The sequence below is a fragment of the Nuphar pumila genome, chromosome 6 (genome assembly GCF_984573655.1).
Source record: "Nuphar pumila chromosome 6, dmNupPumi1.hap1.1, whole genome shotgun sequence".
Classification (NCBI taxonomy): domain Eukaryota; kingdom Viridiplantae; phylum Streptophyta; class Magnoliopsida; order Nymphaeales; family Nymphaeaceae; genus Nuphar; species Nuphar pumila.
In genome coordinates this window covers 10,990,332-11,007,189 of record NC_143254.1, presented here as the reverse complement: position 1 = coordinate 11,007,189, position 16,858 = coordinate 10,990,332, and positions in this window count along the sequence as shown.

Here is a 16,858-nt window from a genome sequence, read left to right as displayed (position 1 = left end):
TTCCAGAGGCTATACCTCATGTTTTTAGTGTAGAGTAACGAGGGTAACAAAAATATTCGCGCGGAAGCAATATAGGATCTAATAAAGGCACAATCAAATCACAACATAAGAGTTTACGTGGTTCGGTCAACACGACCTACATCCACGGGGCATAGAGAGAATAATTCACTATAATAAGAGTAGATAGTACAATATAGAGAGTACAACGTCCAATAGCTTGCCCAAAGCTAAAGAGAATAACAACAAAGGAATCACAAGAAGAGATGGATACAAAATTACCTCTCGGGTGCACAACCCGAATCAAAACTCACACCACAACCAACACCTCTCTCTAAGGATCAATGCGTGGTGATGAACATTCTTCTTTCCTCTTCTTTTCTCCACCTCTCTCTTATTTCTTCTCTCTCTACACACTGCACACAACCACTCTGCTCTTCTCCCACCAGCACACAACCTCTTTACCTCTATTTATAGATGATATAAAGTCTTCTAGATGTGAGCCTTCTAGACTCATTCCAAAAACCGAAGGGGTTTTGACCCTTCAACTTTCTGCATTAATGGGAAGTGGGTGGCTATTCTACTTCCCCATATCATTAATGAAAAGATAGGGTTGACCCTTCAACTTCTTCTGCATTAATGAGAAGTAGTGGGTGGCTATTCCACTTTCCCACACCATTAATGAGGGATAGGGCTGGACCCAACATTTAGGTAATTGAGATTGTATCACATTCTTTTATCTTTCCCTGTATTTTAATAGATACTTTCCCTTTCATGGTTGGTGTCCACCAATTTGTCAAGAAACATTTTTTAAAAGGAATTGCCTCACTCCCATTTAGGTCTCCTTGTTGCAGATTCTATAAAAGCTTCTTAGTTCTCAAGTTTTTGGCAAGTGGGAAGAGAATGGAGGAGACATGAGAATTTTATATTGAAATAAAAAATTTAATTAAATGATGAGAATTGTTGATATTCCTTGAATATATGGGCCGATTGGTTGAGTACTCTCTCTCTCTCTCTCCTGCGTATACCCATGATTCCCAATTAGATTGGACATTTGTAGCACCACGTCCAAACATTCTCTCTCTCCCATTATCTTTCTCTGTGGAGGGCGGGGGATATTGGCTACACTCGATTGCACCAAACTTTCTAAGAGAAAACATCAACTTTTCATGTTTTCTTGATTTTTTTTTATAGATCAAGCCCCATAGATATGATCAATATGGTTTGTTTAGCCAAAAGCGAATTTTATACAGTCTAGTTGCATTGTACGAGCAGAATTTTTAAGAGCTTTAAAAATCAGATGTCCAGTGTGCACTAAGATTTCATGATTGATAAAGCCACTCAATTCCTAATAAGTAGACCATGCTGATCACATTTGTGGAGTCAAACTAATCAAATAAAGCTCGCACCTATGAGTTTCATATGAAGAGTTTGGTACTCTAAAACGGAGTCAATATTTTTCTATAATATGTGAGAACTTTATCTAAGAAACTCGACCAAGTACTCCTGAAACTTTGAGAGAAGAGATGCCTCATCGTAAAAGGGATCGCAGTGACCAGTCCAGGACAACTATTTAATAAAAAAAACTGTCTTTGCAAAGTCACAAGACCATGTATTGGTGACTTGATGATGGGGGAACTATTGAGTGAAGCCCCCAGTGAACGACAACCGTAATAAAAATGGTCCCAAGATAGTGAAATACTGAAATTCCTTGTTAGAGAGAGAGAGAGACTCCATTTGTACCATATCTTATAGCAAAAGTTAGAGTGCAAATCAATCAAACCTGCAAATATGATGAGCATGGTTTCACTACAAGAAACCTGTGGATTAGCGACAACCTAAATCCGTCGCTAATCCGTCGCTAAACTGTTTAGCGATGGATTAGCGTCGGATTAGCGACGGATAACTTTCATCGCGAATTTTTCGACGCTAAGTAGTGCCACAACTTATTCACCGCTAATTCCGTCGCTAATTTGCGACAGATTAGAGACGAATATGATCCATCGCTAGTCCTTCGCTATTTTAAATTAGCGATGGATAATATCCGTCGCTAATCCATCGTTAAATTTAAATAAAAAAATAAAAAAAAATGCTCGCTGCTGGCGCGTTCTCCGGTAGGGAGCAATTTTTTTTGTACAGAACCGGCGTCGGGACGCTCTTCCGCAGCGAGCCAGTCACGGCTGGAGATGGGATCCGACGAGGGAGACGGGATCCAGCGAGGGTCGTAGTGGAGATGGGATCCGGCGAGGGAGAGGCGGAACAGACGGTGGAGACTGCCGAGGGGCACCGCCGGGAGGAGCGGTCAAGGCAGACGGCGTAGCCAGGGTTCACGGGGGAGAACTTGCAGGAGGCCTCGGGCTGGACGACGACGCGGAGGATGGAGGTGCCATTGGTGCCCGAGCAGTCTCCACCGAGAGGTGCCTGAGAATGGAAAATGGAGGTGCCGTCGGGCTGGACGACGAGACGACGACAAAGGGATCGCTGCAGAGCGGCTGCAGAAGTTGTGCGTGGTGCGAGAGGTGCCGTCGGGCTGGACGATGAGACAGGGACGGAGGGATCGCTGCATAGCGGCTGTAGAAGCTGCGCGTGGTGCGAGAGGTGCCTGAGAAGGTCGACCTCCGTGGTGTGAGAGGTTGTTGTGCATCGTCAGAGGAAGGTGGGGATGGTTTAAATCGAACGGGAGGAGGAAAAAACAGAGGGAAGAAAATTTTTGAACAGTGGGGAGGGAAAATTTCGTGCCTCAGGCGAGACGGGTTTAAATCGAAAATTAGCGACAGAATTAGCGAGGGAATTTTTCCGTCCCTAATCTGTCGCTAATTAGCGACGGATTAGGGGCAGAAAAATTCCCTCGCTAATTCCGTCGCTAATTAACATTTTTTTGTAGTGTTTTGGCGACAAAAAAACATTGTCGCTAATTTGTCGCTAATTAGCGACGGATTTAGCGACGGATATATTTTCATTGCTAATTTTGCAAAAATTTCAAATGTTAGCGACAAATAGTTTTCGCTCGTTGATCCGTCGCAAATTTGCGACGGAAAAAATCCGTCGCAAATTTCCGTCGCTAATTAGCATTTTTCTTGTAGTGTTTGTTTATTAGGAATTGCACTTTGGATAAATTATTTGACATAAACACATGATTTTTTAATCATGAAATTATGTTGCCTTGTGAACTAGGAAAGGAGAAATCACTTCCTTTAATCCTCTCAAACTGGAACACAAAAAAAAACTAGAAAATCAAACAAGAATTCATAAGAAATTTGGGAAAAATTGAAAGTAGGGCATTGAAACCCTCTTTGCTTTCATTAACCTTCAAAACTCTCACTATATTCATTTTGACACATGAAACTCATATTCGTCTCAGTGGATACCCCATTTCTTAATTAGGTTATACTTTTTTTTCTTAATTAGGTTAGGATCTTACTACTAAGTAGGAAGGATCTTTCTTATACAATTAGGTAAATTAGATATTCAATTACATGAGACTATATTTATGTAGAACTTGTTGACTACATCAATTTTTCCTTTTGATTCATCCTCAAACAAGGAGACAAGTCCCGGTCAAACTTCACTACATATAATATGTAAAACTTTGAGTTGCACGTTTGACCCACTGAATGAGTTCGGATTTATTGGAAATACTACTAGATTATGACAAGTCCAGCTTTCTAAAATGAAGGAAACAATCCAAGCAGTTGGAATAGTCAACAGTTTCTAAAATGAAGGGAATCCCATTATTATTATAACAACTTTTCTTTGTATAATAACATTTTGTAACTTCTGTATATTTAACTCACGTATTCATGAAATGTGAAATGATCACGTCTTTTTCTTCCATATATTTCACCTTACCTTTGAGTTTCACCACACCATAAATTTTATTATGGTAACAGAGCGACTTGTCTAAGGAACTCGATCGGGGCTTCTGAACCATCACATAATTACTCAGTTGCGAATGATGATACGACAAGCCATTACTATCTTCGTCATTCAGATAGTCCAAAAAATCCATTGGTGTCTGGGGTTCTCCTTGGTAAAAATTTTTTGATATGAAAAAGAGCCATGATGATGGCCTTGAATGCCAAGAATAAAATGACATTTGTGAACGACTCCATAGAGAAGCCTATGGAGCCACCAAAGCTTGTAGCCGCCAGAGAAAGATGCAACAACTTAGTTTTTTCATGGATAATAAACTCTATCCATAAGGACTTAGCCAGCAATGTCATTTATGCGAGTTCTGCCATTGAAGTATGGAGTGAGTTGGTGGAAAGATTTTTCCAATCAAAGGCTCCACGCATTTATCAAATTCAATAGGAGATTATAAACTCCCTGTAAAACCCCCTCTGGCAAAGTCGCCGGAGGGGATAGACATTAAAAATTAAAAAAAAATAAAAATAAAAAAAATAAAATAAAAAGGGAACTGCGGTTCCCCCCCCCCCCCCCAAAGGGGGAATCCGCGTAACGAGTGGGGGTGAGGATAAACCTCACCCCCCATAATCCGCGGGAGGAGGGGGCGAGGTTATCCTCACCCCTCACCCTGCGTGAGGGTTATAAAAACCCCACGCAGGGTCTCCTTCCGCACCCCACACAGAGAGACAGAGAGAGAGGGAGAGAGAGAGAAGGCTTACCGGCGGTGGCGACTGCGGCAAGGTGAGTGCCTTCCTCCCCTTCTCCAACTTCTTCTTCTTCGTTTTTTCTTCCTGTTGGGAACTCAGAGGGCCGGCAGCCATGGCTGCCGACGAGTTACAGTTTAAAGAAAAAAAAAAAACAGAGTAAGAGTGAGGGGTCAGCCGGCCCCTATGGCGGCCGACACAGACAGCCGGCCCCTATGGCGGCCGACACAGACAGCCGGCCCCTATGGCGGCCGACTCCGACAGCCGGCATCCGGCGACCGACCAACACCGATGGCCGGCCCCGGATGCCAACCCAGGTGGGTGGATGCAGAGAGAGGGTCGGCAGGGGCCGACCCTCTGCAACTGTTTTCGGAAGGGGCACAGCCCCTTCCGCCCCTTTTTATCGAGGGGACCGGTTTGGTCCGGTCACCCGGATCGAACCGGGTCGGTCTGGGAGCGACCCAGACCGAGCCCACCGGTCTGGGTCGCGCCAGGACTGAGTACTTTAAAAAAAAAAAAAATTTGGTTTGGCCTGGGTGCGACCCAGACCGAACCGGGTCGGTCCGGGTCGCACCCAGACCGAACCGGGTTAAGTGAAATGGGGGTGAACCGGTTCAGGATGACTCAAGCCGAACCGGTTCGGGTTGAACCGGTTCAGGCCAAACCGGGTTCGGTTATTTCGGATTTAGATCGAACCGGTTCAGACCGAATCGGGTCTGAACCGACCCGGTTGAACCAAGGTCCAAACCAAACCTTTCAGATCTGGATCTGGGGTTTTCAGTTCGGACCCAGTTCAATCTGGACCTGTCTCAGATCCAGATCAACCAGGTCCAGATCTGACTGGACCAGTCTCGGATCTGGACCCAGTCAGGCAGGTCTGGACCGAGTCTGATGATCCTGGATCCAATCAGGCAGGTCTGGATCCAATCAGACTGGTCAGGATCCAGTCCAGCAGACCCAGATCCAACCTAGCTATCCTGGATCCAGTCAGGCTATTCTGGATCCAGTCAGAATAGAACGGATCCAGTTCAGACCCGGTGCGACTTTCTGGATCCAGTCAAGCAGTTTTTGGATCCAGTTATGAAATGGATCTGAATCCAAACAGATAGGGTTTGGATCCAGATAAGAGTTGGATCATAAGATAGTCTCGGATTGGCCCGAAATCCGAAATGTACCAAGAGATCCATTTGGATCCGTGGGATCCATTTCAGTAAAACGAGCATATCTTCGCACTCCAAACTTGGAATCGAGTGAGGTTTGGTGCGTTGGATTTGTATTGAAGAGGGGAATTCAATAGTCTATGAGATTCAGTCAAACTTGAAATCGAGAAACTGTGGTTTCTTTAATAAAATTTGGGAGGGGTATTTTGGTAATTTTAGTAAGAAGTTTGTAAACTGATTAAAATATATTACCTTAATGACCAGATCCTAGTGTTAGAGCTTCGTGAGGCTCGATTTCGGAGAGAGCACAGAGTCAGCACTTGAGGTAAGAGATATTATAAGTAATCTTAGATGTAAATAAACATTTTTACGTTGGTTGTTCTTATGTTATTATTGATTAGCATGATAGTTTTGAGAGATCATGACATGAATAAAAAAACCATGCTTGACATTTAGAGTTGAGTTATATACATGTTGATGTGATATGCAAGTTAGTTTTGATATGTCATGCATGATGAAAAGAAATTCGAATTGTGATTGCATGTTTATATGATTGCTAAATATCATCATTGTGATGAGACTATGCTTAGTTTAGAGTTCCATTTAATCTATTCACGTGTGAATAGATACTTTGAGATCAGCATGCATGACCCCTTAAATCCCGGAAGTGGCGACCTATGGCAAGGGCTACCTGGTTCGCGGTCAGAGTGCAGCCACCATGGAGAGTGAGCCGCCGGTGATTTAACGATGTAGAGACACTACATCATTGCATGCTAAGTGAGAGAGATGTGAGTCCTAATGTCACCATGAGATTAAGAATAAGATTGTTGTGAATAGTCATGACACCACTCGTGAGAGAACGAGTGAACTTTGAATGTGAGAATATTGTTAAATGTGTGAACTTAGTTATGACTTAGGATTTCACTCACATTGGTTTGAGACTCTAGAGGATCATGGATGGTTGATAACCATCATGTTTAGGATGTAGCATGAACCATGCCGAGATTGAGAGCTTGACCTCCCGGCTAGCTACCGGTGGGGTCCCCGTGGTGGTTCACTGCAGTGCCTGGTGGTCTGGGGACCACTAGGAGTGTATGGTTCATTGTCTGGCCAACATGTAGAATTGGGGTGTTCTACAGGGTTGCTACGCCCATAGATGGCTATTATCGGTATAGCCAGCCTAGTGATAGTTGTGTGAAAGAGAGTATTTGAGAATGATAATGGGGGAAATTAAAATATACAAACATGTGTGGTGTATCGAGAATTAAAATAAGACTAGGGGCTTAGAGCCCACTACAGTTGTAAATTGTTGTTTATTTACTTATAATTATTTTTACTGGGTTGTAGACTCACCCCCATTTTTGTTTAATTACAACTGTAGGTTCCGGGCATTAGATCAGTCGTTTGTGAGCAGTTCTTTTTCAGTCTTCAGCAGAGCAGTGGTATATTTTTACTTTCCTTGTCATTGAAAATAATGTAATTGCTTTTCTTCTGTTATGAATGATGATCAATGTAAAAAAAAGTTTTATTATGCAATAAAATGAAAAGTTTTTTTTAGCCACGTTTTCACTGTGTAAACTCTGCACTCTTCCCTCTGGGAAGTAATACCAACCGAACTCGGACTCCTGAGGTCCTAGATCGGGGTGTTACAAAGTGGTATCAGAGTCAGGTTTACACAGAAAAACTGTTCATCATTCATAATAAGACTCAATGACAAGATGTAAGTCTCTGCTTGAATACTACATGTTAGTGATGAAATTATTGCATATTTATGAATGGCTAACAATCAAGGAAACAACGAAGTCCCATGGACTCAAGACCCAGTTGAGCCTCTCTTTGTGGGAAGAGATGAATTCTTTGCCGCAATGGCAATGGTTACGGGAGTCATCACAAGCATGACTCAGGTGGTTAGAGAGTTGACGCCTCAGCCACCTCCGATCTACATAATTCTCGGAGACCGGGATGGTTACCGTCAGAACTACCCCTACACTACTCAGGGGCCACATCCTCCACCTTACGAAATGAGAAATCACCAATGCAACTGTCAGAGGGTGAGGGCTGCACGTGGGCGAATGGGAGGAAACCGGATGACGGCACGAGGAGGCATCGGGAGAAGAGCATCTCCGAACACCAACTTTGTGCCTCGGAGAGGTTTTCGTATGGCAAGAGGTCGGGGACGACATATGTCCTGGGCTAGTTATATGGCAGCCATGAGTGGGGGAAACCAGAGGGTTCCACCTCCATTCAATGAGCTTCTGGCTGAAGAAGCTCGGAGAGCGGCTTTTCAGGCAGCCGAAGCAGCTCGGCAAGCAGCGGAAGCCAACCAAGGTGACCCAGGGTTTGGACAGGGGCGAGGAAATTCAGAAGAGAGAGGCGAGGATGAAGACCCGAGTGATGATCCTGCCTCCCCTACTTACACTCCTACCACACCTACCCACGCATCTTCGTCATCATCATACACTCCTGCTACGCCTCAGTACGACTTGAATGCTCCTCCCGAGACTCAGACTCAAGGGAGTACAAGGAACAGGCCCTGCTTCGGATGGATCGAAGAATGATTAGGACTAGTTAGTTTGCTTAGTAGAATAATATTATTTTAATTGCATTGTTCGTCCTTTTTCTTGATTAGAATGTTTCTCAAGTATGAAACTTTTTGGAATGCAATAAAGTGAATTATTTTGCGTAAGATGTGATAAAAATCTGGTGAGATTCCAATGAAACATGTGATGTTAAGTAAGAATTTTACTGCAGTATAAATGGCTACTCGCAGAGAAACTTCGTATCTTTCCAAGAACACGGTAGCAGCTAGGCGGGAAAGGGAAAACATTGGTGGACCGTCTCGTAGGGCACCCTCATCTTCCCCTACTACGGAAGGGGTACGAGTTCAAGGGAGCCACGCGGCAACGCACACGCCGGAGAGATATACTCATCATGAAGGTAGAGAAGAAAGTATGGAGATTCTACCTGGATCCCCAATGAGTCAGAGTACGAGGGTACCGCCTGAGTATACTACAAACCGCATATTGTATGAGCTGCTGCAAACGACTAGGGCACAACAAAGTCAGCCACAAACGGTGATTTCTGGTATCACCTCATGGGCGGAGAGGTTCAAGAATATGCAGCCTCCGCTCTTCGATGGCACTCCTGACGGTGTCGTGGCAGAGAATTGGCTGATGCAAGTTGAGAAGGCATTGAATGCTATCCAATGTCCAGATGATCAGAGAGTTTGGATAGCTGTATCCAATCTGACCAGCGATGCAGAGCACTGGTGGAGATCCATCAGGGACACCTTAGAGCCGGACACTTACTTGCCTTGGTCCACTTTCGTGAGGAGGTTTTACAGGCAGTTATTTCCAAAGTGTCAACGGGTGAAAAAAGAAGAAGAGTTCAGGAAATTGAAGCAGGGTGACATGTCAGACGCTCAATATACTGCACGTTTTAACTCTCTCTCCCGTTTTGCCAAGTCCTTGGTGGCAAATGAGAAAGAAAAGTGCAGAAGGTTCGAGAGGGGTTTGAGGCCCGATATTTTGAGGTTGGTCGGGCCACAACAAATAAAGAAATACAGCCGACTGGTGGACTATGCCTCCAGGTACGAGTTTTGGGAGATGCGGACGGCTGAGAAACCGCAAGTGAAAGAAAAAGTCAAGACGGAAGATAAGACCCAGCATAGCGGTGGCAATATGGCATAATCTTCTCGAAGGAAGTTTTATTCTAAGGAAAGATTTCAGCACGGAAATAAGAGGCATTTCGGAGGACAAAACCCTGGTCAGAACCAGGGTAAGCAAGTCAAGAATGCTGGCAATCAGCAAGCCAAGCGACAAAGGTTCCAGAAGCCGGTCCAGTCTGACAATGCTTGTAAGACTTGTGGTCTCCAGAGGCACGAGGGTAAATGCGACTTGAAGAACGTCAAATGCTTCAACTGCCAGCAGATGGGGCATTATGTTAATGATTGCCCACAGCCTGATCGAAGAAACAACGCTCCACCAAAGCCGAAGCCAGCAGTACCAGGTCGCGCATATGCGACTGCTCTGCAAGAAGCTCTTGCCAACCCTGATGTGGTTGAAGGTACACTTCTTATTTCTGGTGTTCTTGCTCGTGTGTTATTCGACTCAGGAGCCACACATAGTTTTTCTTCTTCAGCTTTTGGGAAAAGGTTGCCAGTGGCACTTTCTCCATTGAGTGTTTCTTACTTAATAGAGACCCCTATAGGAGAAACCACTATTGTGGATACTGTGTATCCTAATTGCGTTGTGATAATTGAAGATCGAGAGTTGCCTGTGAACTTGTTGCAACTCGACTTCAAAGATCTAGATGTTGTTCTAGGCATGGACTGGTTGTCGGACCATCATGCCACTATCAATTGTAGAAGAAAGTGTGTCAGCTTTCAGATACCCCATACTCCAACTTTCATATACCAGGGTGTTAGAAAGTTACATAAGTCAGCTGTTATATTGTGTTTGAAAGCCAATATATATATTAAAAAAGGATGCATGAGATTCTTGGCGTACATGAAAACCGAAGAGAAAGAAGATCTCTCAATATCAGATGTAGACATAGTCCGTGAATATGATGATGTCTTTCCAGAAGATCTTCCAGGTCTCCCTCCTGATCGGGAGACTGAGTTCCAAATCGATCTAGTTCCGGGAACAACACCCATTTCGAAGGCTCCCTATCGGATGGACTCTGCGGAACTCAAGGAACTCAAGGAGCAAATACAGCAGTTATTGGAGAAAGGATTTATTCGACCTTCAGTATCTCCTTGGGGTGCTCCAATTTTGTTCGTGAAGAAGAAGGACGAATCACTGCGTATGTGTATAGACTATCGTCAATTGAATGCAGTAACCATAAAGAATAAATACCCTTTGTCGAGAATCGATGATTTGTTCGATCAACTGCAAGGAGCGACATGCTTCTCGAAGTTGGATTTGAGATCAGGTTATCATCAATTGAGAATTAAGAAAGAAGATGTGGCTAAGACAACATTCAGATCAAGATATGGCCATTATGAATTTATGGTCATGCCTTTTGGTCTGACTAATGCACCAACTGCCTTCATGGATATGATGAATAGAGTGTTCAGACCTTATTTGGACAAGTTTGTCGTGGTATTCGTCGATGACATCCTCATATACTCTACCTCGAATGAGCAACATGAAGAGCATCTGAGGATAGTTTTACAGACACTTAGAGAACATAAACTCTATGCCAAATTCTCTAAGTGTGCTTTTTGGTTAGAACAAGTGTCCTTTCTTGGACACATTGTTTCTAAAGACGGGATTATGGTAGACCCTGCAAAGATTGAAGCAGTCACAAATTGGTCAAGACCCAAGAATCCTATTGAGATTCGCAGCTTTTTGGGATTAGCTGGGTACTATCGGAGATTCGTTGAAGGATTCTCATTGTTGGCGGCTCCTATGACGAAACTCACAAAGAAAGATGTAAAGTTCGAGTGGAATGAGAAATGCGAGCAAAGTTTTCAGGAGATAAAGAAGCGTTTGACTACTGCTCCAGTGTTGGTCTTACCTTCTGGATCTGGAGGTTTCACTATTTATAGCGATGCCTCACACAAATGATTGAGTTGTGTTCTGATGCAACACGGAAAAATGATAGCTTATGCATCTCGTCAGCTCAAAACACATGAGGTCAACTACCCGACGCATGATCTGGAGTTAGCATCAGTGTTTTTTGCCCTTAAGATATGGAGGCACTATCTCGATGGCGAGCAATTTGAGGTCTTTACCGACCATCAAAGCCTTAAGTATCTGTTTTCTCAGAAAGATTTGAATTTGAGGCAAAGAAGATGGTTGGAATTTCTGAAAGACTATGATTTCGAGTTAAAGTATCATCCGGGTAAGACGAATGTTGTCGCTGATGCTCTTAGCAGAAAGGCAGGAGCTCTAGCTAGACTTGCAGACTGTGAGTTATTTTCTTCGGTGGCTCATCAGAAGGCAGAAGCTCAATGCTTACCAGGTCGATTATTATTTGTGCAAACCACATTGAAGTCAGAATTATGTGATCAAATTAAGGAAAAGCAACTCTTAGACCCAGAATTTATGCAAGTAAGAAAGAATATCTCAGAAAATGTAGAATCAGAATTCAATATTGATGATCAAGGACTTCTTAGATTTCGTCAGAGAGTTTGCATTCTCAAAGATGATCAATTTAGAAATCTGTTGATGGAAGAGGCACATCATTCTAGATATGCCATCCATCCCAGTAGCACCAAAATATATCGAGATCTGAAAGATACGTTTTGGTGGAATGGTATGAAGAGAGACATTGCTGAGTTTGTTAGCAAATGTCTAGTATGTCAGCAGGTGAAGATTGAGCACCAAAGACCAGGTGGTCTGTTGCAACCACTCCCCATACCCGAGTGGAAATGGGCGGATATAGCAATGGACTTCGTTTCGGGGCTTCCTAAGACGAAGAATGGGATGGATTCAGTGTGGGTGATTGTCGACAGACTAACTAAGTCAGCTCACTTTTTAGTTTGTAAGACAACTCACTCGTGTGACCAACTGACTCAATTGTTTATTAGAGAAATTGTGAGACTTCATGAAGTACCAGATTCAATTGTTTCAGATAGAGACTCGAAGTTCACATCACGGTTTTGGCAAAGCTTTAAAGAAGCTATGTGGACACAATTAAAAATGAGTACAGCTTTTCACCCTCAGTCAGATGGTCAGTCAGAGCGAACAATTCAGACCCTTGAGGACATGCTCCGGGCATGTAGTTTGGAGTATAGCGACTCGTGGAATGATATTTTGCCATTAATGGAGTTTGCCTACAACAACAACTTTCAAGCAAGTATAAGCATGGCTCCATTTGAGGCATTGTATGGTCGACGATGTCGAACTCCATTGTGTTGGGATAAAGTCGGAGAAAGGAGTTTGTTAGGACCAGAGATGGTTCAGCGAATGGCAGATCAAGTGAGATTCATTCGAGAGCGTCTTCTCACAGCACAAAGTCGTCAGAAGAGTTATGCGGATAAAAGACGTCGTGAGTTAGAATTTGAGCAAGGTGATCACGTGTTTTTAAAGATATCTCCGTTTAAGGGAGTAATGCATTTTGGTCAAAGAGGAAAGCTGAACCCTAGATATATTGGACCTTTTGAGATACTTGCAGAAGGTTGGTCAGGCAGCATACCGGTTAGCTCTACCTCCTTCCTTATCTCGAATTCAAAATGTGTTCCATGTTTCCATGTTGCGAAAGTACGTGCCAGACCCCTCTCACATATTGGATACAGTTGAGACTATATTAGACTTGCAAGATGATTTGAGTATGAGGTAAAAGCCCATTGAAATTCTGGACACGAAGGTGCAAAAGTTGAGGAACAAGGAGTTATCTCTCGTATTGGTTAGATGGAGCCATCACAACAATAAGGAGGCTACGTGGGAGCGTGAATATGATATTCGCGAACAATTTCCACATTTGTTTCCAGGTAAGATTCGGGACGAATCTTCTTTTAAGGGGGGTAGAATTGTAAAACCCCATCCCACAAAGTCGCCGGAGGGGATAGCCATTAAAAAAAAAATAAAAAAATAAAAAAATAAAAAAAATAAAAAAAAATAAAAAAAAATAAAAATAAAAAGGAAACTGCGGTTTCCCCCCCCAAAGGGGGAAACCGCGTAACGAGTGGGGGTGAGGATAAACCTCACCCCCCAGAATCCGCGGGAGGAGGGGGCGAGGTTATCCTCACCCGTCACCCTGCGTGAGGGTTATAAAAACCCCACGCAGAGTCTCCTTCCGCACCCCACACAGAGAGACAGAGAGAGAGAGAGAGAGATTGAGAAGGCTTACCGGCGGTGGCGACTGTGGCAACAGCAGCAAGGTGAGTGCCTTCCTCCCCTTCTCCAACTTCTTCTTCTTCGGTTTTTCTTCCTATTGGGAACTCAGAGGGCCGGCAGCCATGGCTGCTGGCGAGTTACAGTTTAAAGAAAAAAAAAAGTAAGAGTGAGGGGTCGGCCGGCCCGTATGGCGGCCGACTCTGACAGCCGGCGTCCGGCGACCGGCCAACACCGATGGCCGGCCCCGGATGCCAACCCAGGTGGGTGGATGCAGAGAGAGGGTCTGCAGGGGCCGACCCTCTGCAACTGTTTTCGGAAGGGGCACAGCCCCTTCCGCCCCTTTTTATCGAGGGGACCGGTTCGGTCCGGTCACCCGGACTGAACCGGGTCGGTCTGGGTGTGACCCAGACCAAGCCCACTGGTCTGGGTCGCGCCCAGACTGAGTACTTTAAAAAAAAAAAAATATTTGGTTCGGCCTGGGTGCGACCCAGACCGAACCGGGTCGCACCCAGACCGAACCGGGTTAAGTGAAATGGGGGTGAACCGGTTCGGGTCGAACCGGTTCCAGCCGAACCGGTTCGGGTTGAACCGGTTCAGGCCAAACCGGGTTCGGTTATTTCGGATTCAGATCGAACCGGTTCAGACCGAATCGGGTCTGAACCGACCCGGTTGAACCAAGGTCCAAACCAAACCTTTTGGATCTGGATCTGGGTTTTTCAGTTCGGACCCAGTTCAATCTGGATCTGTCTCAGATCCAGATCAACCAGGTCCAGATCTGACTGGATCAGTCTCGGATCTGGACCCAGTCTGATGATCCTGGATCCAATCAGGCAGGTCTGGATCCAATCAGACTGGTCAGGATCCAGTCCAGCAGGCCCAGATCCAACCTAGCTATCCTGGATCCAGTCAGGCTATTCTGGATCCAGTCAGAAAAGAACAGATCCAGTTCAGACCCGGTGAGACTTTCTGGATCCAGTCAAGCAGTTTTTGGATCCAGTTATGAAATGGATCTGAATCCAAACAGATAGGGTTTGCATCCAGATAAGAGTTGGATCATAAGATAGTCTCGGATTGGCCCGAAATCCGAAATGTACCAAGAGATCCATTTGGATCCGTGGGATCCATTTCAGTAAAACGGGCATATCTTCGCACTCTGAACTCGGAATCGAGTGAGGTTTGGTGCGTTGGATTTGTATTGAAGAGGAGAATTCAATAGTCTATGAGATTCAGGCAAACTTAAAATACAGAAACTGTAGTTTCTTTAATAAGATTCGGGAGGGGTATTTTGGTAATTTTAGTAAGAAGTTTGTAAACTGATTAAAATATATTACCTTAATGACCAGATCCTAGTGTTAGAGCTTCGTGAGGCTCGATTTCGGAGAGAGCACAGAGTCAGCACTTGAGGTAAGGGATATTATAAGTAATCTTAGATGTAAATAAATATTTTTACGTTGGTTGTTCTTATGTTGTTATTGATTAGCATGATAGTTTTGAGAGACCATGACATGCATAAAAAATCCATGCTTGACATTTAGAGTTGAGTTATATACATGTTGATGTGATATGCAAGTTAGTTTTGATATGTCATGCATGATGAAAAGAAATTCGAATTGTGATTGCATGTTTATATGATTGCTAAATATCATGCATTGTGATGAGACTATGCTTAGTTTAGAGTCACATTTAATCTATTCACGTGTGAATAGATACTTTGAGATCAGCATGCATGACCCCTTAAATCCCGGAAGTGGCGACCTATGGCAAGGGCTACCTGGTTCGCGGCCAGAGTGCAGCCACCATGGAGAGTGGGCCACCGGTGATTTAACGATGTAGAGACACTACATCATTGCATGCTAAGTGAGAGAGGTGTGAGTCCTAATGTCACCATGAGATTAAGAATGAGATTATTGTGAATAGTCATGACATCACTCGTGAGAGAACGAGTGAACTTTGAATGTGAGAATATAGTTCAATGTGTGAACTTAGTTATGACTTAGGATTTCACTCACACTGGTTTGGGACTCTGGAGGATCATGGATGGTTGATAACCATCATGTTTAGGATGTAGCATGAACCATGCCGAGATTGAGAGCTTGACCACTCGGCTAGCTACCGGTGGGGTCCCCGTGGTGGTTCACTGCAGTGCCTGGTGGTCTGGGGACCACTAGGAGTGTATGGTTCATTGTCTGGCCAACATGTAGAATTGGGGTGTTCTATAGGGTTGCTACGCCATAGATGACTATTACCGGTATAGCCAGCCTAGTGATAGTTGTGTGAAAGAGAGTATTTGAGAATGATAATGGGGGAAATTAAAATATACAAACATGTGTGGTGTATCGAGAATTAAAATAAGACTAGGGGCTTAGAGCCCACTACAGTTGTAAATTGTTGTTTATTTACTTATAATTATTTCTTACTGGGTTGTAGACTCACCCCCATTTTTGTTTAATTACAACTGTAGGTTCCAGACATTAGATCAGTCGCTTGTGAGCAGTTCTTTTTCAGTCTTCAGCAGAGCAGTGGTATATTTTTACTTTCCTTGTCATTGAAAATAATGTAATTGCTTTTCTTCTGTTATGAATGATGATCAATGTAAAAAAAAGTTTTATTATGCAATAAAATGAAAAGTTTTTTTTAACCACGTTTTCACTGTGTAAGCTTTGCACTCTTCCCTCTGGGAAGTAATACCAACCGAACTCGGACTCCTGAGGTCCCAGATCGGGGTGTTACACTCCCAACATGCAAACTTCGGTTGCAGTATACTACACAAAGATAAAAGGACTATGGGATGAGTTGACTTCATACTGCATGTGTGGGACAATGAAGTTCGTCCATGACCTGCATCAACAAGATAAGCTCGTGCAGTTTTTAATGGGTCTTAATGAGAGTTTTGGATTCATATGAAGCCAAATACTACTCATGGACCCATTGTCATTATTACCTAAGGCATATTCTCTCATTGTTCAGGAGAAGAGATAAAGAGAGTTGTGAATCCAACCATCAATCACTAATGATTTTGTTTTTGTTGCAACAACTTCTAATCCTCAAATGCGTTTCCAAGCCAATCCTAAAAATCTATAAGGCCAAGGACATGTTCGCCCCCACTGCGATCACTGCAGTAAAGTGGGTCATAACAAGGCTAAATGCTACTTTCTCCATGGTTTTTCTGCTAAGGTCCGTCACTTAAATTTTGATTCCAATGCCATGAATTTGAATGTCAATGTTGTTGCTAATAGCAAAGAGAAAGAGAAAGAGAAAGTAGTTGACCCATAATTTATACCTGAGCAATGTCAAGCATTCATTG